General features: G+C 38.6%; 1 protein-coding gene across 3 annotated transcripts in view; it reads right to left on the bottom strand.

Moving 5' to 3' along the window:
• Positions 1-21,523, bottom strand: part of LOC134225976 (paired box protein Pax-6-like) — a 181,385-nt gene that overhangs the window by 99,604 nt on the left and 60,258 nt on the right. The gene's annotated exons all lie outside the window — the stretch shown is intronic.

Below are 21,523 nucleotides of genomic sequence, written 5' to 3'. Positions count from 1 at the left end.
TTCAATTCCGATTCCATTTCCGTTTGATTTCCATTTGATTTGCATTCGATTTCGATTCGATTTAGATTCCATTTAGATTCGATTTCGATTCAATTTCGATACGATTTCGATTCGATTTCGATTCGATTTCGAATCGATTTTGATTCGATTTCGATTCGATTTCGATTCGATTTCGATTCGATTTCGATTCGATTCCGATTCGATTCCGATTCGATTTCGATTCGATTTCGATTCGATTTCGATTCGATTTCGATTCGATTTCGATTCGATTTTGATTCGATTTTGATTCGATTTCGATTCGATTTCGGTTCGATTTCGATTCGATTTCGATTCGATTTCGATTCGATTTCGATTCGATTTCGATTCGATTTCGATTCGATTTCGATTCGATTTCGATTCGATTTCGATTCGATTTCGATTCGATTTCGATTCGATTTCGATTCGATTTCGATTCGATTTCGATTCGATTTCGATTAAATTTCGATTCGATTTCGATTCCGATTCAATTTCGATTCAATTTCGATTCAATTTCGATTCGTTTTCGATTCGATTTCGATTCAATTTAGATTCGATTTCGATTTGATTTCAATTCGATATCGATTCGATTTCGATTCTATTTCGGTTCAATTTCGATTTCTATTCGATTTTGATTCGATTTCGATTTCGAATTCAATCGATTCAATTTCGTTTCAATTTCGTTTTGATTTCGATTCGAATTCTATTCGATTTCTTTTTGATTTTGATTCAGTTTCGATTCGATTTCGATTTAAATTCGAATCGATTACGATTCGATTTTAATTCGATTTTTATTTGATCTCTATTCGATTTCGTTTCGATTTAGTTTTGATTTCAATTCAATTTCGATTCGACTTCAATGCGATTTTGATTCGATTCCAGTTCAATTTCGATTAAATTTCCATTTTATTTCGATTCGTTTTCGATTCGATTCCGATTCGATTTCGATTCGATTTCAATTTGATTTCGATTTGAATTCGATTCGATTTCGATTCGATTTCGATTCGATTTCGATTCGATTTCGATTCGATTTCGATTCGATTTCGATTCGATTTCGATTCGATTTCGATTCGATTTCGATTCGATTTCGATTCTATTTCGATTCGATTTCGATTCGATTTCGATTCGATTTCGATTCGATTTCCATTCGATTTCGATTCGATTTCGATTCGATTTCGATTCGATTTGGATTCGATTTCGATTCGATTTCGATTCAATTTCGATTCGATTTCGATTCGATTTCGATTCGATTTCGAATCGATTTCGATTCGATTTCGATTCGATTTCGATTCGATTTCGATTCGATTTCGATTCGATTTCGATTCGATTTCGATTCGATTTCGATTCGATTTCGATTCGATTTCGATTCGATTTCGATTCGATTTCGATTCGATTTCGATTCGATTTCGATTCGATTTCGATTCGATTTCGATTCGATTTCGATTCGATTTCGATTCGATTTCGATTCGATTTCGATTCGATTTCGATTCGATTTCGATTCGATTTCGATTCTATTTCGGTTCGATTTCGATTTCTATTCGATTTCGATTTCGAATTCAATCGATTCAATTTCGTTTTGATTTCGTTTTGATTTCGATTCGAATTCTATTCGATTTCTTTTTGATTTTGATTCAGTTTCGATTCGATTTCGATTTAAATTCGAATCGATTACGATTCGATTTGGATTCGATTTTAATTCGATTTTTATTTGATCTCTATTCGATTTCGTTTCGATTTAGTTTTGATTTCAATTCAATTTCGATTCGACTTCAATGCGATTTTGATTCGATTCCAGTTCAATTTCGATTAAATTTCCATTTTATTTCGATTCGATTCCGATTCGATTTCGATTCGATTTCGATTCGATTTCGATTTGATTTCGATTTGAATTCGATTCGATTTCGATTTGATTTCGATTCGATGTCGATTCGATTCCGATTCGATTTCGATTTGATTTCGATTCGATTTCGATTCGATTTCCATTCGATTTCCATTCGATTTCGATTCGATTTCGATTCGATTTCGATTCGATTTCGATTCAATTTCGATTCGATTTCGATTCGATTTCGATTCAATTTCCATTCAATTTCGATTCGATTTCGATTCGATTTCGATTCGATTCGATTTCGATTCGATTTCGATTCGATTTCGATTCGATTTCGATTCGATTTCGATTCGATTTCGATTCGATTTCGATTCGATTTCGATTCGATTTCGATTCGATTTCGAGTCGATTTCGATTCGATTTCCATTCGATTTCGATTCGATTTCGATTCGATTTCGATTCGATTTCGATTCGATTTCGATTCGATTTCGATTCGATTTCGATTCGATTTCGATTCGATTTCGATTCGATTTCGATTCGATTTCGATTCGATTTCGATTCGATTTCGATTCGATTTCGATTCGATTTCGATTCGATTTCGATTCGATTTCGATTCGATTTCGATTCGATTCGATTTCGATTCGATTTCGATTTCGATTCGATTTCGATTCGATTCGATTTCGATTCGATTTCGATTCGATTTCGATTCGATTTCGATTCGATTTCGATTCGATTTCGATTCGATTTCGATTCGATTTCGATTCGATTTCGATTCGATTTCGATTCGATTTCGATTCGATTTCGATTCGATTTCGATTCGATTTCGATTCGATTCGATTCGATTTCGATTCGATTTCGATTCGATTTCGATTCGATTTCGATTCGATTTCGATTCGATTTCGATTCGATTTCGATTCGATTTCGATTCGATTTCGATTCGATTTCGATTCGATTTCGATTCGATTTCGATTCGATTTCGATTCGATTTCGATTCGATTTCGATTCGATTTCGATTCGATTATGATTCGATTTCGATTCGATTTCGATTCGATTTCGATTCGATTTCGATTCGATTTCGATTCGATTTCGATTCGATTTCGATTTGATTTCGATTCGGTTTCGATTTGATTTCGATTTGATTTCGATTCGATTTCGATTTTATTTCGATTCGATTTCGATTTCGATTCGATTTCGATTTGTTTTCGATTCGATTTCGATTCGATGTCGGTTCGATTTCGATTCGATTTCGATTTGATTTCGAGTTGATTTCGATTTGATTTCGATTCGATTTCGATTCCGATTCAATATCAATTCGATTTCTATTCGATTCGATTCTGATTGGACTCCGATTCGATTTCGATTCGATTTCGATTCGATTTCGATTCGATTTCGATTCAATTTCGATTCAATTTCGATTCGATTTCGATTCGATTTCGATTTGATTTCGATTTGATTTCGATTCGATTTCGATTTCGATTCGATTTCGATTCGATTTAAATTCGATTTCGATTCGATTTAAATTCGATTTCGATTCGATTTCGATTCGATTTCGATTCGATTTCGATTCGATTTCAATTCGATTTCGATTCGATTTCGATTCGATTTCGATTCGATATCGATTAAATTTCGATTTGATTTTGATTCGATTTCGATTCGATTTCGATTCGATTTCGATTTGATTTCGATTTGATTTCGATTTGATTTCGATTCGATTTCGATTCGATTTCGATTCGATTTCGATTCGATTTCGATTCGATTTCGATTCGATTTCGATTCGATTTCGATTCGATTTCGATTCGATTTCGATTCGATTTCGATTCGATTTCGATTCGATTTCGATTCGATTTCGATTCGATTTCGATTCGATTTCGATTCGATTTCGATTCGATTTCGATTCGATTTCGATTCAATTTCGATTCGATTTCGATTCGATTTCGATTCTATTTCGATTCGATTTCGATTCGATTTCGATTCGATTTCGATTCGATTTCGATTCGATTTCGATTCGATTTCGATTCGATTTCGATTCGATTTCGATTCGATTTCGATTCGATTTCGATTCGATTTCGATTCGATTTCGATTCGATTTCGATTCGATTTCGATTCGATTTCGATTCGATTTCGATTCGATTTTGATTCGATTTCGATTCGATTTCGATTTAAATTTTGATTTCATTTCGATTTGATCTCGATTTGATTTCGATTTGATTTCGATTCGATTTCGATTCGATTTCGATTCGATTTCGATTCGACTTCGATTCGACTTCGATTCGATTTCGATTCGATTTCGATTCGATTTCGATTCGATTTCGATTCGATTTCGATTCGATTTCGATTCGATTTCGATTCGATTTCGATTCGATTTCGATTCGATTTCGATTCGATTTCGATTCGATTTCGATTCGATTTCGATTCGATTTCGATTCGATTTCGATTCGATTTTGATTTGATTTCGATTCGATTTCGATTCGATTTCGATTCGATTTCGATTCGATTTCGATTCGATTTCGATTCGATTTCGATTCGATTTCGATTCGATTTCGATTCGATTTCGATTCGATTTCGATTCGATTTCGATTCTATTTAGATTAGAGTCTGATTCGATTTCGATTCGATTCGATTCGATTTCGATTCTATTTAGATTAGAGTGAGATTCGATTACGATTTCGATTCTATTTTATTTCGATTCGATTCGATTTCGATTCGATTTTTATTCGATTTCTATTCGATTTCGATTCGATTTCTAATCGATTTCTATTCGATTTCGATTATATTTCAATTCGATTTTGATTCGATTCGATGTCGATTGGATTCGATTTCGATTCGATTCGATTCGATTTCGATTCGATTCAATTTCGATTCGGATTCGATTTTGATTCGATTTCGATTCGATTTTGATTCGATTCGATTTCGATTTAATTCGATTTTGATTCGATTCGATTTCGATTCGATTCCGATTCGATTTCGATTCTATTTAGATTCTATTTAGATTAGAGTCTGATTTCGATTCGATTCGATTTCGATTCGATTTTTATTCGATTTCTATTCGATTTCGATTCGATTTCTATTCGATTTCGATTATATTTCAATTTGATTTTGATTCGATTCGATGTCGATTCGATTCGATTTCGATTCGATTCGATTTCTATTCGGATTCGATTTTTATTCTATTTCGATTCGATTTTGATTCGATTCGATTTCGATTCAATTCGATTTTGATTCGATTCGATTTCGATTCGATTCGATTTCGATTCGATTCAATTTCGATTCGGATTCGATTTCGATTCGATTCAATTTCGATTCGGATTCGATTTCGATTCTGCGGATTCGATTTCGATTCGGATTCGATTTCAATTCGATTCCGATTCGATTTCGATTCGGATTCGATTTCGATTCGGATTCGATTTCGATTCGGATTCGATTTCGATTCTGCGGATTCGATTTCGATTCGGATTCGATTTCGATTCTGCGGATTCGATTTCGATTTGGATTCGATTTCGAAATTGATTACGATTCGATTTCGATTCGATTCCGATTCGATTTCGATTGGGAGTGGGACGGAAGCTACTACTTTTGACTCATTGAGGGTTCAATAAATTTAAATTATTTTTATAAAATACCTAATTGGCCTAAACACTAGAACTTCTTAGTCAATATGTCAGTGCTTGGAAAGCATTTTAAACATGTGAATCGACAAGGTGCTTAAACATCACTGGAGAAAATAAAAACAGCCTTAAAAAGACCCTGCAGCGGAACACGTTCATACCAAAATCATTCCCGGAATCACCTCCCAATTTCCAGTTTGTTTATTTTCCAATCGTCCACACTTTAAGCGGCGCGAAACATGTCATCATCCACTTTTTTTTGATGATTACACATTTCGGCTGCAAATCGCACACCCCTTTCATTCGCTCCGGCGGCGCGGCGTCCTTGCGCGGTGCGTTCGTTTGCAGCCGTTGCAGTTGCAGTTGCAGTCGCAGTCCAGCCAGAAAATTAGCATACTCGATCGATCGCCGTCCGTCTCGCCTTTCCCGCAAAAAGTTTGAAGAAAGGAACCAAACCGACCGGGCTGCATCTTGCACCTGAAAACAGGCGAATAAAAATCGATTCGATCCGTAATGAATACCTCATTTTTGATACCGGGGGAGCACGGTTCGAAATGCATCGCTCCGGATTTTTGGGACGGTATCGAAAAACCATGAAGGATGCATATTGATCCATTCGTCTCCCGGTCGTGATCCAACAGCGACAAAATACTGAAAAAAAAACTGTCGGACATGGAACGCGACCAGGTGCGCCGACATTGTCGTCGTCATAATTTGCCTCTTCATTGTGCGAGAAACGAGTTGGTTGGACCGCGGCTCTTCATTATCGTCGATTATTGAAATTTTTTTTGTTTGCCAAGTTCCTCCCACTTTTTCGCTTGTTTGGATAACGTGCAAGTAGCTGCATAATTGTACGTAATTTCGGGTGAATTGTCCGGATCAGAAAAAAGGGGCAGCTAATAAATTGCAGTACAATTAGGTGAGGTACAGCAGCGATGGAGTGTGATCAATGATAAGGGCGATGGCGTTGACGGACGAGGATGGAAACGGTGGGAAGGCATGTGCTGATCTGGTGCTATTAAATTCACAGGTTGTCAAAAGGTGTCACAATTGATGTTGCATATGCAAATTTATTCGCACTTCGGGCGACGTATGGCCAACATGACAAGAAATTAATTTGAAAGACATAAAAGTATCATCTGGATAAGAAGGCGCTAATGGCGCTGTTATGCGACTAAAACGTCGCACAAATGAAAAATTAAATAAGGCTGACACAATTCGGACGAATTAATAGACATGTTTCATATTTGAGGAAATAAAACTAAAACAGCACCACAGGTGAGAGACTGCAGATAACCAAGATGTAAACTATGACACTATAATGATCTCGTAACTGTACATTAAACGATGATAATCATATTCAAGTAGTCCAGCAATTTAACGGAAGTAATCCTTTCCGCCACGTACGACTTCCTTGGAAAGTCGTGCGCTTTCCAACTGAATTTGAAAAATTTGGCAATTTTGTTCGTCTGGTGCTTTGCGACGGAAACACGATTAGCATTTAGCATTTCCCATCGCTTCGAAGCATGAAACAAACTCAAACTGGCCATAACTCCGGGAGCATGCATCCTCCAAGCTCACCAAAATTACCGGTCACGAAGCCCAGTCCGTTCCGTTTCAAATTTCCGTCCACCTTCGTCTAACTTTTAAACTCGAACAAAGGTGTGATTATATTTATGATCCGCTTTCCATTTCTGACGCCCCACGTGTTTTATTAGCTCCGCCGTCTGAACTCAATCCGGAGAGAAATAGGAAGGGGGTTCGCTTCGAAATTCATTGATGATCTGCGGTGTAATTATGAGGGCCCTAATTGAGGGTCATTTGTGAAGGTGCCGATTAGGATCGCTTCCCGACCGCGAACATCCTTCGATACAATGTGCATTGTTTACACCACCGTAAAAGATATGCAAATTGTAAACATGGGATCTATCTCTTCGTCGGAATCTTATCTCCGTCGGGCGATCAATTTCAGAAGAAAGTTCGACTCCCTTCCGTCCGGAAGACAGTGCAGGGGTGCATTTAATATAGATATTTTTCCGTACAATTAACCTCCGCTCGGTGCAGCAGCAAATTTATGCATAAGCATAAATATTTACGTGCAACATTAATTTCCTAAATTAAACATAAACACTCATTTTATTTGCCTTTCGACTGCTCGGGCACACTTCTTGGGGTTCGTCTTCGGGTGTGGAGGGACGAGAGGCATTTGTACAACATGCACACCTTTTGTTTGCTAAGTCGTCGTCGTAGTCGTCATCATCCCTGCGACAGCGCACAGTGGCCGAAAGAAGATTTTTTTTTCTACAGCGAAATTTGATGAATTTTAGTGTTTTGATAAGGCGACAGATGGATCTTGTTCCAAATCCGATTGCGTTGCTAATGCTAAATGTTGAGTGTGAATAGCCAGAAGTTCAACAAGTCATCTTCTGCGTTTCCTTGAATTTCACAATGCACAACAAGCTTGGCTTAGACTCCTTTTCTTGAAATTTTGTATCGCAAATGTAAAGAAAGGATTACGGTTGGTATTCCCGGAAGGCATCCGTTTCAGGCACAGGCTCAAAAACCAAAGATAGAAACATTATTTTGCCAAAATTCTGCCGTAATCGTGCGTGCTTATACGAGAATTTACGTTGCAGATAGTTGAATGAAATCCAACTTAAAGATGCAAATGTCGCTCTAGAAGGGTGTGCCGAAGCGCAATAGCATGCCGATACTCTACATAATACTTAATACGGATCGTAAATTTTCTTCGAACTGTCACACGACGGTCTATATAAATATTGTTCTAGATTTTTTTTTCCAAATGGATGCATCTCCATCGACTTTTCAGTGTACTTGTCTTAGAGTAGGTCTTGAACGTTTCGACGGTTGAATTCCAAATCGATTCCCAATGGCGTAAGAACGTCAGATACCTCTGCGGTACCTCAGAAGTGGGGGACACGAAAGTCTCGCTACGACTGGCAGGAGTGTCGGGGGGTTGATGCCTCTGCGGCACCTCAGAAATTGGGGACATGTAAGGTAAGTGGTGCCACCTCGTTGCAGGATGGGGAGACCACCACACTGACTGAGTGGTCACTGACTATCTGGGCTTCGAAATATCAATAGCTGGGTGCTGCCTGCAAAGTATCTGTCCGAGACCTATTGGCAGCATCAAAGCCCGGGTAGGTGAGTGTTAGGCACGCGTGACGTGCCGGGTGTTCCACGCCGAAACGATGCACAGGAGGTGCACAGAGTGTATATAAATGGGAGATGGGGGTATTACAACCCCCACTGAGTGAGTGACTGAATGTCAAGAGAGTGGTGCACAAGTGGTGCAAGCGATTGGGACTGAATGTATGAGCGAGCACACAAGTCAGACTCGCATGGTACGTGTGGTCAGAGTGGCTGCTTAGCCAGTAGTGTGATCCGGCTGCCAGGGACGGATTGAGTGAAGTTTTGCTAGGCCTGGCAGGTGTGTCGGGGAGCAGATACCTCTGCGGCACCTCAGAAGTAGGGGGCACGAAAGTCTCGCTATGACTGGCAGTAGTGTCGGGGGGTTGATGCTTCTGCGGCACCTCAGAAATAGGAGACATGAAAGGGTCTGCCTCGTACACGTAGGTTGGGGGCTGAGCTACGAAAACTTCGCGAGTCATTATGCGGGTGGCGGGAATCGGTGCCAGAAGGTCGAAGATCAAAAGGTCGAAAGGACAAAAAGGTCGAAAGGACAAAAGTCGAAAGGACAAAAGGTCGAAAGGACAAAAGGCCGAAAGGACAAAAGGTCGAAAGGACAAAAGGTCGAACTGACAAAAGGTCGAAAGAACAAAGGTCGAAACGACAAAAGGCCGAAAGGATAAAAGGTCGAAAGGATAAAAGGTCGAAAGGACAAAATCACGAAAGGACAAAAGGTTGAAAGGATAAAAGGCCGAAAGTACAAAATGTCGAAAGGACAAAAGGTCGAAGGTCAAATGGTCGAAAGAACAAAAGGTCGAAAGTCAAAAAATTTAAAGGAAAAAAGGTCGAAAGTCAAAAAATTGAAAGGACAAAAGGTCGAAAGGACAAAAGGTCGAAGGGAATAAGGTCGAAAAAATAACATACCACTAACCAAGCCGTCCACAACCAGGACGTTAGGCAAGAAGATTCACGCTTCGATTGTGCGCTGTTCAATAGATGGTCTTCCTTTTTCCCTTTTACCCTCTTTCGTTTCATACTTGTTCGGGTCCCAGCGGACGGCTTTCAATCTGATGATTTTCAATTATCTTCCGATTATCTACTCCCTCATACTTTGAGTAGAACAGACCGATAAAGCCGATAAACAAATCATTCATCACATTCACGGTCGTAAAAACTGTTTCATTTATCGTTACCTAAAAAAAAAAATCTCGAAAGAACGGCCTATAACTAAAAGAAGGAAAAATTTAACATAAAAATATTATCAAGTAAAACATAAATAAACATAAATGTGCAAAATAATGGTTGATTAACACTCGACGTTTTGTCTAATTTTTTTTTGACCTTCGACCTTTTGTCCGACAACCGCAATTTCTATCTTTTGTCTTTCGACTTTTTGTCCTTTGATCTTTTTACTTTTGTCATTTTGTTCTTCGACGTTTTTACTTTTGACCTTTTGTCCGTCGACCTCTTGGCTCAGATTTTTTGTTTCGACTTTTTGTCCCTTCAACCTTTTGACCTTTCGACCTTTTCTTCTTTCGACCTTTTGTCCTTCCGACTTTTTGACCTTCGAGGTTTTGACTAAGATTTTTTTGTTTCGACCTTTTGTCCTTTAGGCCTTTTGACCTTCGACCTTTTGTCTTTCGACCTTTTGTCCTACAACCGGGTGGCGGTAGTGTCCGATAATTTTTTATCATGGCGTCGTGGGCAGCAACTTTGAATTCTTTTTCATGGGGTGACACGTCGGTTCGTTGGTGGTTGCCTATCGGTGCGGTATTATTTTTCAAATTGAGATATGAAAAGTGAGAAATCAAAGGTTATAGTGAACAGTGAGAAGTGAGAGGTGAAAAGTGATATGTGAGAAGTGAGAAGCGAAATTATTAATATGAAACGCTGATCAAAAGTGAAAAGCGAGATGTGAGTTGTGAGAAGATGTGAAAAGTGAATAGTGAAGAAAAAGTGACGAGAGCAAAGTAAGAAATGGGATATAAGAAATAAGAATTGAGAGATGATTTGTAGACAGTGGATGGAGGTTATTTTAAATGAAATACGAGATGTAAAAATAGATATATGGCTAGGTGAGTAGTCAAAAGTGAATAATTGAAGTGAGAGACAAAAAGTGAAATATGAAAAGTGAGTAGTGAGAAATGTGAAGGGAGAAGTGCAAAAAGAGATAAAAAAAAGTCGTGGCACAAACCAGATAAGTATCTCAGAATAAATTGTAGGTTTCAAAGTAAAATCAATGTGTATAAACAGTAGGGCACGTTTAATCAAGGAGAACAACCCTAGTAGCACAGTTCAGATCGATTTGGTTGCAGCAACTCCAATGTGACTGGATTTGGTCGCATATGAGTCACAGTGACTGATATGTGACAAGTGTGCTACTTGGGAAAAATGACAGAAAAGCTTGCGCTGCTTCTTTGGCTCATGTTCTTTCTTTAGTAAAACTTGTCTTCAACCAGCGGGTTCGTTAGTGTTCCAGAATCAAAGATGAGCTACATTTCAATGATGACTATCTGTTTTGTGGTCGTAATCCAAAGTGAGATGAGAGATTTGAGAGGTAGAACCAGTGTTGGGAAATGTACATTAAAACACTCTGACACGAATATTTACATTTTATCCAGTCAAATTTCATGCACCAAACAAGCCGAAACAGTTTTCCAAAAAAAATGTACGCGACATCGTGGCATTTTTTGTCGATGAGGCAAACTGTTTGCTGCTACGTTAGAGTCGTGCCGGCGTGCGGTCAGCATTTGCATGAGAATTTTTGTTTCGGCTCGTACGCAGCGCAAACAGTACAGAATCGGGATTAATTACATGTGGTGCAAATCCTAGAAGGTGTGCTATTCGTAGGTACTTATTTATTCGTTCTTACGTCTAAAATGAGCAAGGAGTAATGAAATGAGTATTTCCCACCAAAAACGGTTATACGTTGTGAAATTATTGTACAAAAACATTAATTGTGGGGAGAGAAAATAGAAAAAAAACCATAAGCTGACTGTCGTCTGCTTGGCAAGGCTGCTACTGCGGCTGCCGTGGTTTTGTTTTTCTGTTATTGCATGGAAGAATGAATGATTCAACCATTCCCGTCCCTGGGTAGAACTAAATAGTAAAAAATGTGGTGATGTGGAAAGTGATAAGTAAATAGTGGATTGTGAATAGGGTGGTCTAACCGGTAGTACCGAAACCGGTAATACCGGTATTACCGGCCAATTTTGGATACCGAAAACACCGGTTTTATAGACGGAAAATACTGGTATTTTCGGTATTTCAGATTTTGCTGTCAGAATCAAAAATCATGAATAGTTTCCAGTAGCTACAAGCAGTAAAGACTCATCGTGCAAAAAATACAACAATTGAATGTGCGCATGGATGAACCATTCCTAAGTAAGCATCATCGACGAAACTCACCTACAGCAAATATCGATCATCATCGACATTAATCATACATGTTGCTTCATTCTCTTAGCCATCTGTCAAACTGCCAATGACTTTTTTCTTCAATGCAAATTGTTGACATCGTCAAGAATTTTCTCGTAATAAATGAAATTGTGAAAAAGGTACTACCATAGCAGTTTTTTTTTAAATCTTTATTAAAGTTATTTTTCCTAGTACAAGAGTTCATCACTAAGCCTAGTAGTGTTTCTCAGAAAAACGTAAAACACGATTTGCTGCAAAAATATGTCCGTTCTGAATTCGGAAAAGAATTTGAATAAGTGGCTGACCGAAAAGCACGCTGAAATAGTATGTTATCTATGCTCAAACGGATCTATGAGTTGAAGCTTTAACCCGAATTAAACTTAGGCTAATTTTTTGGCGGTTGGGGAAATAATTTAAACCCTCGAACCTGTTCATGCTGCTGTGGAACTACTCTGCCGTGAGTTCTGCACGATCTTTTTGCTTTTTTGAATAATTCTGCCGTAAAGCAATTGATCAGAAACGATTTTCTTCAAGACATCTAAAGCTACTTTAATTAAGAAAGCGGACAATATATTCAAGTGTCTAATCATTCCTGATGCGATCGACTGAGACAACTTCTAAGGATCGGTACGAAGAAAATGCCTCTGAAAGGATTAAGGGATTTTGATTTGATTTTTGACGGCTTTCGAACCATTCGTCCAACTTCGGTTGAACCAAAAAAAGGATTCTCAGTAGTTGGCAACAATTAAAGACAGGGACACCGAGGTCGTACAGACTGAACACTTAACACCTAGCATGAGACAACGGACTCGAGAATTGGAGAATTTTTCTATCTCGAAAAGTTTTCTCTTTACCGGGCGGGAATCGAACCCACACTCCATAGCACATGCGTCAGGACGATTAACGTCGTTATCCGCACGGCCACGCAGCCCACATTGCCAACAAAATCCAATGCGGATTGAGAGATGAGTCACTCAGTATGTTAGTTACTAAACCAATTAATTACTTAAGTTTCGCTTTTCTCAGCTCAACAAACAATGATTTTAACATTCAAAGTTTTTCAACAAATATTGTTTTTCAGCCAAAAGTCCAAATAAAAAGTTTTTCATTTAATTCCTGAAATTTTCACAAAAACCGGTATTTTACCGGTTTTACCGGTATTGACTCCACCAAATACCGAATACCGGTATTTGTCAAAAATGACCAATACCGACCACCCTAATTGTGAAAAATGAGAAGTGAGATGTGAGAAGCGAAAATAGATATATGAAAACTGAGTAGACAAAAGTGAACAATGATAAGTGATAGGGTTGATAGGTAGTGGTAGGTAAGGTTGGTAGTAAATAAGGAGAAGTGAGTAATTCTTATACCGAAATTCCGAAAAAAAAGTTCCGGTGGCTTTTAACTCACACATCAACTCTAAGAATATGACGTTCATGACTGTTTCTGATCCCAATGCTCATAACACGATATGGGCTAGCTCGGACAGTAATAACATTCAGCCCATTAAACTGGGTTAAACGAATACGACAGTGGAAGCATTGTAGAACAATCTTTCACTGATAACAATCAAGTATTCACAAAATTAAAGACGACGCAGATATATCTGCAGGAAAAAAATTCATCTGAAGCCGCAACGTTACAAAATCTCTTGCCAATAAAAAGCAAAAAAAGAAGAAAGAAGAAGGAACATCTGTCATATGTTGTGCATAAGCATAAAGCAAGTTTCAGTCATAGGAAAAAAAACAAGAAGCTGGGAATAGAAGGAAGAAGTAGGAAGGTAGAGAGGGGATGCAATTATGAAAGATTGTTTATAATATGGATCCCAAAAGTTAATCTTCCTGATTTCTTATGTATTATTTTCCCTTGAAATGTAGGTTGAAAACAACTAATTTCATATGACCAATTTCTTATTGTTTCACCTTTTATGCCTATTTTGATTACTATTGTTTATTGGCCATTTTTACTACAATTGCTGTGGCATGTGCTTATGGAAGTAATTGCAAATATTGGCGATTCAATATGAATTGGCTGTAGAAAGTTTTCTAACCGTAATCGAAGTTCTTTAATTTTCCTTTTTCAAATATTTTTTTCTGTGAAAGATCCTAATTGGCTCTCCATATTTAAAACATTGTATTCCCGAAGGTCTTGAGGGAAAAACGGGTGTAAAATGAAACGAAATTATTTTCACTCCAGAAACTCTTGATCCGTTCAAGATGGAAATGTGCCTTAGTTCCAAGTTGCCGGTCAGAAGCCAAGTGCTCAACTAGCTCCTTGGATTTTTTAACGTTTTTTTTCCTAAGCCTAACGACAGTCCTTTTTTGTGACGTTTATTCGATAGTACGCTGTCGGACATTGCGCTAGAGAAATATCGACGAATCGTCGGGAAATGTCAGGGACTTGCTCTGTCTTTGACCAATTCGGATTATTCAGAGTAGGCAAGTCCGTACTGCTAGTTGGTGGTCAGTGGAAAAATATTGGAAGCTATAATTAGCCACGCCGGATGCCGGGTTCTGCAGAGACCGAAAAATGGCCAGTAGAGAAACGACAGCAGCGTGGAATGGCTTCGAGAGATGCAAACCGTTAATTCTTTCTCCTAGCTTCACTGTCCTGCAGCATCTCGGCGTAGCGAGGGCTGGTTGAGGGTAAACGACGTTGTTCGCCATCGTTAAAGACCCATTTCTCCTTTCATTGAATGGGATCAATACGGTGTAGCAAGAACCAAGTAGTAATCAGTTGATGTCGGAAAAGGGCTTCGGCCGAAAACTGATGGAGGGTATCGTTCAATGGCGACTCAAAAAGCGCCTTGGCATCGACTAACTATGGCACTATTTTCACTGAACAATTTGTAAATTCAATTACAGTTGACACTAAAATAGAGCATATTCACACACGAAGTTTAGTTCTCCAAACCATAATAATTTTCAACTATTTCTATTTCTAGGAGATTTATGTGGTACACTTCACCCCTCCTTCATGTTTCATGATTCGGCGATCCGTTTCCCTTCATCTGGAAGCGGGGATCGATTTTGCGGAGGATGAACTTAAGGTCTCAAAGTGATGAACCAAGTGCATTTTATTTAGCTTTTTCGACTGGAGGAGCTGAAATACGGAACCGCAATACAAGTCATCGAACACCCTTTGCATAAAACTGTTAAATAGGTCGAGTATTGGCACTATGATGTTGATATTGAAACTATGGAATTAGAGCAGGAGTTAGCTAACTAGAATATCACGCACTTTCATTGGATAATCAAAAAGGTTGGAAAGGAGAGAATAACCACGCACTTCTGTATTTGTACCATAGGTCGGACCTCATGATCGGAACACGTTTTTCCCGGTTTTGAGGTGTCCCACCATGAGGTTCCTTTTACCATAATCTAATGTAATGCCTCCGATATTGGTCTATTTGCCACACCAAGATTATAAGACCAAAAAAATGATGTGAGAACTGTTGGAGTTCCCAGAGGGTCTACGTAACCGACATTACCATACACCGTTATTAAGTCGACCATCACCTTCCCAAAAAATTAGGAGACTCCCACAACTGGAGAGGAGTGAGCAATCAAGTGCTTACGCTGATGCTGTTTAACATAACGCAGTATCCAAAGGTAGGCATCTTTACCCGCGTTTGTCCCATGGACCTTTCTTGCCGACTTGATTGTTCTACCACAACAGCTCGACAGCCTCCACGCGGAATCACGGAGCAGGCTCCGGAGGTTCTAGTGCTTCTCCAACCCCAAAGCAAAACCATAAGAGTTTCTCCCCTGATCGTTCCAAAACCCCCAAAATGCCACCTAAGACATAACGTTCGTTATTGTAAAAGATGTGATTTTCGTGGCCACTAATCCAGACGAATCGAATTCCTAGTAGCCCCGCTCAGATTGATTTGATTTGGGACCCACACCAGCTTTCTATCATAGATATTGACAGATAGTCAGATGGCTGACATATCTGGTCAAATGGCTGATGTTGACAGTGAACTAACTCAGGTAGTAAAAAGAATTAGCCAGATGAGTAATTAGATCAATAAACTTGTACTTCAGTAAACTTGTCAGGCAACAAATCAGATAATAATTTGCATTTTAATTTATTCCGGCGTTTCGGTCTGATTGGGGTACAATCAATCTTGGTCCATAGCCATAAGAAGAGTTATTACTATTTCATTTATTATCACCACTTTGTAACATTACACAGGTTATACAATTTCAACAGAGTCTTGCCATGTGGTAGATTATGACGTTTCCCTAAAGAACCTCAAAAATTACGTCAGCTATGGTTCTGCTGAACATTCAATTATCATGGGATGAACATTTTCCATTTTCCCATTTTTTTAATCGCGTTTCTGAAGAAATATTTTCGTAGTTCACACTTCAGAATTAGGGAGAGGGCTGAAAGCCTCTTTAATAAAGAAGAAAAAAGCTTCTGAATTCGGTACAAAGATCTCGTTTATCAGGGAAAATTGTTCGACAAAATAAAATAGCAGCGTTCTGATTTTCTTCTAAGATGTTTACAAACAATTTCCTTATGAAAATGGACTTAAACCCGACTATTTTAATTCGTAGATAAAAATTACATTCTGAAACCGGTGATCATTATACAATAATTTTGGTTACAATCAGAGTTGGGAAAAATCTCATGAATGATAAAAAATAAATGGTGATTTGAAACGCACTCAACTCATGGATGAGGTGAATCATGAATGTGAATTATTGTGGGGTTTATTGTTCTCTTTCGTTAAAATCAGTGAATTGACGTTCAACGCATAGAACAATGGGTACTTTTCCGAGTGTGAATTTCCCTAAAATTGATCTTCAACGTTTTTTATTCAGTCAAATGATTTTTTGGCAAATGAGTGAAACGATGATTGAGATTTATGAATGATTTTACCAACACTGGTCACAATCAGTTGCTGCATTCATAACTTAAGTACAACGAGAACTCTCAGTACTGCGACTCAGATGCTGGCTGTAAGTTAAAATAGAGTCGATAGACTAACGCAAAGTGAACTCCCCTAAGAAATTATGACGTTTGAGCGGGTCGCAAATGAGCGCAAAATGAACTATTGTTCGAGGGAATACTCCGCTCAAGTGTCAAAATGCAATAAGTGAGTGAATTTGATGAACTGCTGTACAGTACTATACGCTAGGAGAGAAGTAAAAAAAAACAAAAAGTAGAATCACTAAAAGATTTCCACAGCGAAATAAGGGATGCAATTCCCTAAATAATTGAGATTTTTTTTTAAATGATATGTATTTGAAAATGATTTGGAGCACGAGGTTAGACTTTTCATTATTTACATTGTACATACCTTTATTTGGTTGTTAAAGATATTTTTTTACCGAAAAAGGTACTATTTTTGATGTTTATTGAGTTTCTAATCTAGTGTAATTGACCATTCCCAAAAACAAAAATAAGCGAGTAATTTTTAAAATTATTTTGATTTCCATTGGCTATCCCTTGCCGAGGACATTTTTTGTGATTCTACTTTTTCACTGATGACAGCACCCATCCGGTTCTCATAGCCCATTATTGCCAGGCTGCTTTTCGCTGCCCGCCACTGCGTTCGCAAGTGTCCAACAACGATGACGCCCGTCTCAAGTGAAGCGTCTGTAGGTACTGAATGGGGAACAGCGTCGCAGAAAAGCTGAATGAAAAGTGCATTCTACGACTGAACTGCTGCGGTCGCAGCAACAACGATGTACGAACACAATGTTTCGAATGTTTTATTCATGTCTCTCTGGCGTAGAACGGTCGGAGTTCGGATGGTTGGTTGGTTGGTTCGGGAGGGTATACGCGAGGCAAAATTATATGCATTGTATCGGTGGCGGCGACAACGGCGTTGGCAGCAGTCAGTGCTTGGAAGAAATATGACGAAAATTTACACCCAATAACAGCTTGTCGTCCAGCCAGCCGCGTTTGCTCCGGACCGATGCGATGGGGGTGCGAGGCAGTCGAACGGGGTATCGAAATTCATTTGCGCTGGACACCAGCGTCCTAACAGGGAAAATATTTGTTTGAATTTGGAATTGTGCGGTTTTGCGGTTAACGACGAAGGTGAGGACTTCAAACATGGCAAAGGCTCCTTCAAGGGTGTGAATTAGATTAGGAAATGGCACGACAAAGGAAGGAAATAGTTGTGGCTTTGAAGACGAAATAGTTTCCGAGCGGTTTTGATATAAATAATTAAGATGGATATTTTGAAATGAGTTGAAATCTATCGATTATTTGATCACCTTTGGATTTGTTTGATTATCGAATGATTAGTAATGAACAACTGATGCGTTAGAATTAAGTAGAAATAACGCAGGTTAAAATTATTTTAATGGTCAAGGAATTTTCTGATTAAAAGAGCAATAAAAGTAGTCAAATTATAACTTCCGTATTGAACTTGTTTGAATTATATTAGAGATAATTTAAAAAATGCAAGCACGCAAAAGAATACTTGTATTTTTTGTTGAATGACAGCCCAAGTTCAAGTGATATACTAACAGTTATGAAAAGCTTGCAAAAAATAATTTAGGTCAGTGTTCTGTACAACATACGACTGCCAAGTTACTCTTTTGCATGCTACCGAGCAATAACCAACCATTTGAACGATTACGTGAAAGTCTAAGCGCCATTCTAAATAGAAACGGCGGCGTCTTCGTTGACATAGCAAGTCACCAAGAATGCCCCAATGAATCAACGGGTCTTACGACTATAGGAAGCATAAACCGTGACCCTGCTCAGGGCTATTTCGCATGTTTTTATCAACACATTTTCCACCTACGCCACATTATTAGCAAGGCAGAAACATATTCCTGTTTGTTTTAAATATCCAACAATTTAAATGGAGTTCCACCTGAACCACATTGGAAAAAATCACCTTGACTCGGTTTCCGTCTTCCGCGTGTTGGTAGTCACTTTTTGTTTATTTGCTAGGTCATACTTTTGAAAATAGACGAAACAATTGTGAATTATTTAGCTGCAAAATCGATTACAATCTTACATTATGTAGGTGACGAGGTTGATGGGAAACGTACGTACGTGGCATTGCCATTGAACGTTGCGTCGCTCGTCGCTTTCGTTATATGTGCCTGGCTTGACGTCGCATCGTCGTAATCAAATCTGTCACGGTGAGGTTCCGAGCTCAGTATGGGAATCGGCACGAGTTCGGCGCAGCATCGCACAGTGGTTTTTTTTCGTATAAGAGATGGCCAATGGTGTTGGAATTGGGTGCGTCAAAATTCAACATTCCTGTTCACATTTTTGCTTGCAAATGATAGGCAAAATCTATTTGTTTATTAGGAAAATTGTGCATACGACACTGGGAAGGGAAATTCATCCGAATTTCCGAAGGGAAATTCATCCGAATTTCCGAAGGGAAATTCATCCGAATTTCCGAAGGGAAATTCATCCGAATTTCCGAAGGGAAATTCATCCGAATTTCCGAAGGGAAATTCATCCGAATTTCCAAAGGAAATTCATCCGAATTTCGAAGGAAATTCATCCGAATTTCGAAGGAAATTCATCCGAATTTCGAAGGAAATTCATCCGAATTTCGAAGGAAATTCATCCGAATTTCCGAAGGAAATTCATCCGAATTTCGAAGGAAATTCATCCGAATTTCGAAGGAAATTCATCCGAATTTCGAAGGAAATTCATCCGAATTTCGAAGGAAATTCATCCGAATTTCGAAGGAAATTCATCCGAATTTCGAAGGAAATTCATCCGAATTTCGAAGGAAATTCATCCGAATTTCGAAGGAAATTCATCCGAATTTCGAAGGGAAATTCATCCGAATTTCGAAGGAAATTCATCCGAATTTCCAGAGGTAATTCATCCGAATTTCCAGAGGTAATTCATCCGAATTTCCAGAGGAAATTCATCCGAATTTCCAGAGGAAATTCATCCGAATTTTCAGAGGAAATTCATCCGAATTCCGAAAGAAATTCATCCGAATTCCGAAAGAAATTCATCCGAATTCCGAAAGAAATTCATCCGAATTCCGAAGGAAATTCATCCGGATTTCCAGAGGAAATTCGTCCGAATTTCCAGAGGAAATTCATCCGAATTTCCAGAGGAAATTCATCCGAATTTCCAGAGGAAATTCATCCGAATTTCGAAGGGAAATTCATCCGAATTTCGAAGGAAATTCATCCGAATTTCGAAGGAAATTCATCCGAATTTCGAAGGAAATTCATCCGAATTTCCGAAGGAAATTCATCCGAATTTCGAAGGAAATTCATCCGAATTTCGAAGGAAATTCATCCGAATTTCGAAGGAAATTCATCCGAATTTCGAAGGAAATTCATCCGAATTTCGAAGGAAATTCATCCGAATTTCGAAGGAAATTCATCCGAATTTCGAAGGAAATTCATCCGAATTTCGAAGGAAATTCATCCGAATTTCGAAGGAAATTCATCCGAATTTCGAAGGAAATTCATCCGAATTTCGAAGGAAATTCATCCGAATTCGAAGGGAAATTCATCCGAATTTCGAAGGAAATTCATCCGAATTCGAAGGGAAATTCATCCGAATTTCGAAGGAAATTCATCCGAATTTCGAAGGAAATTCATCCGAATTTCGAAGGAAATTCATCCGAATTCCGAAGGAAATTCATCCGAATTTCGAAGGAAATTCATCCGAATTCCGAAGGGAAATTCATCCGAATTCGAAGGAAATTCATCCGAATTTCGAAGGAAATTCATCCGAATTTCGAAGGAAATTCATCCGAATTTCGAAGGAAATTCATCCGAATTTCGAAGGAAATTCATCCGAATTTCGAAGGAAATTCATCCGAATTTCGAAGGAAATTCATCCGAATTTCCGAAGGAAATTCATCCGAATTTCCGAAGGAAATTCATTCGAATTTCCGAAGGAAATTCATCCGAATTTCGAAGGAAATTCATCCGAATTTCGAAGGAAATTCATCCGAATTTCGAAGGAAATTCATCCGAATTTCGAAGGAAATTCTTCAGAATTTCGAAGGGAAATTCATCCGAATTTCCGAAGGGAAATTCATCCGAATTTCCGAAGGGAAATTCATCCGAATTTCCGAAGGGAAATTCATCCGAATTTCCGAAGGGAAATTCATCCGAATTTCCGAAGGGAAATTCATCCGAATTTCCGAAGGGAAATCATTCGCATTTCCGAAGACTGGCCAAAAATGACACAAATGAATTTTACATCTAGCATGAGATTACTTAAAACGAGCTTATTTTTTAACCTGGGATCAAACCACAGTGCATCGGTTTGCCATCTGTATGTGCATAAAATTAAGATAACCGCTTGCATAAATTTCACCCGGATTGCACTTTTGTTCAACAATTAAGAATAGCGCGACTTCCTGCCGGCCGCGCAGTAAAACTACAGTGCCTAATGGGAAGCTGCAGTTGCTTCAGCTGTGATTTTGAATCGTCCGGGAGATGACTTTAACGAGTTTGAAATTGAATTTCCTGCCAGGTTAACAAGCTCGTAAAAATTGATCACTTGTTTATGGAAGCGACAGGGAACTAACGGCTTCACC

Source organism: Armigeres subalbatus, chromosome 3, assembly GCF_024139115.2.
Source record: "Armigeres subalbatus isolate Guangzhou_Male chromosome 3, GZ_Asu_2, whole genome shotgun sequence".
Classification (NCBI taxonomy): Eukaryota; Metazoa; Arthropoda; class Insecta; order Diptera; family Culicidae; genus Armigeres; species Armigeres subalbatus.
Note: the sequence above shows the minus strand (reverse complement) of the source record. Positions and strands in the feature narration are given on the sequence as shown.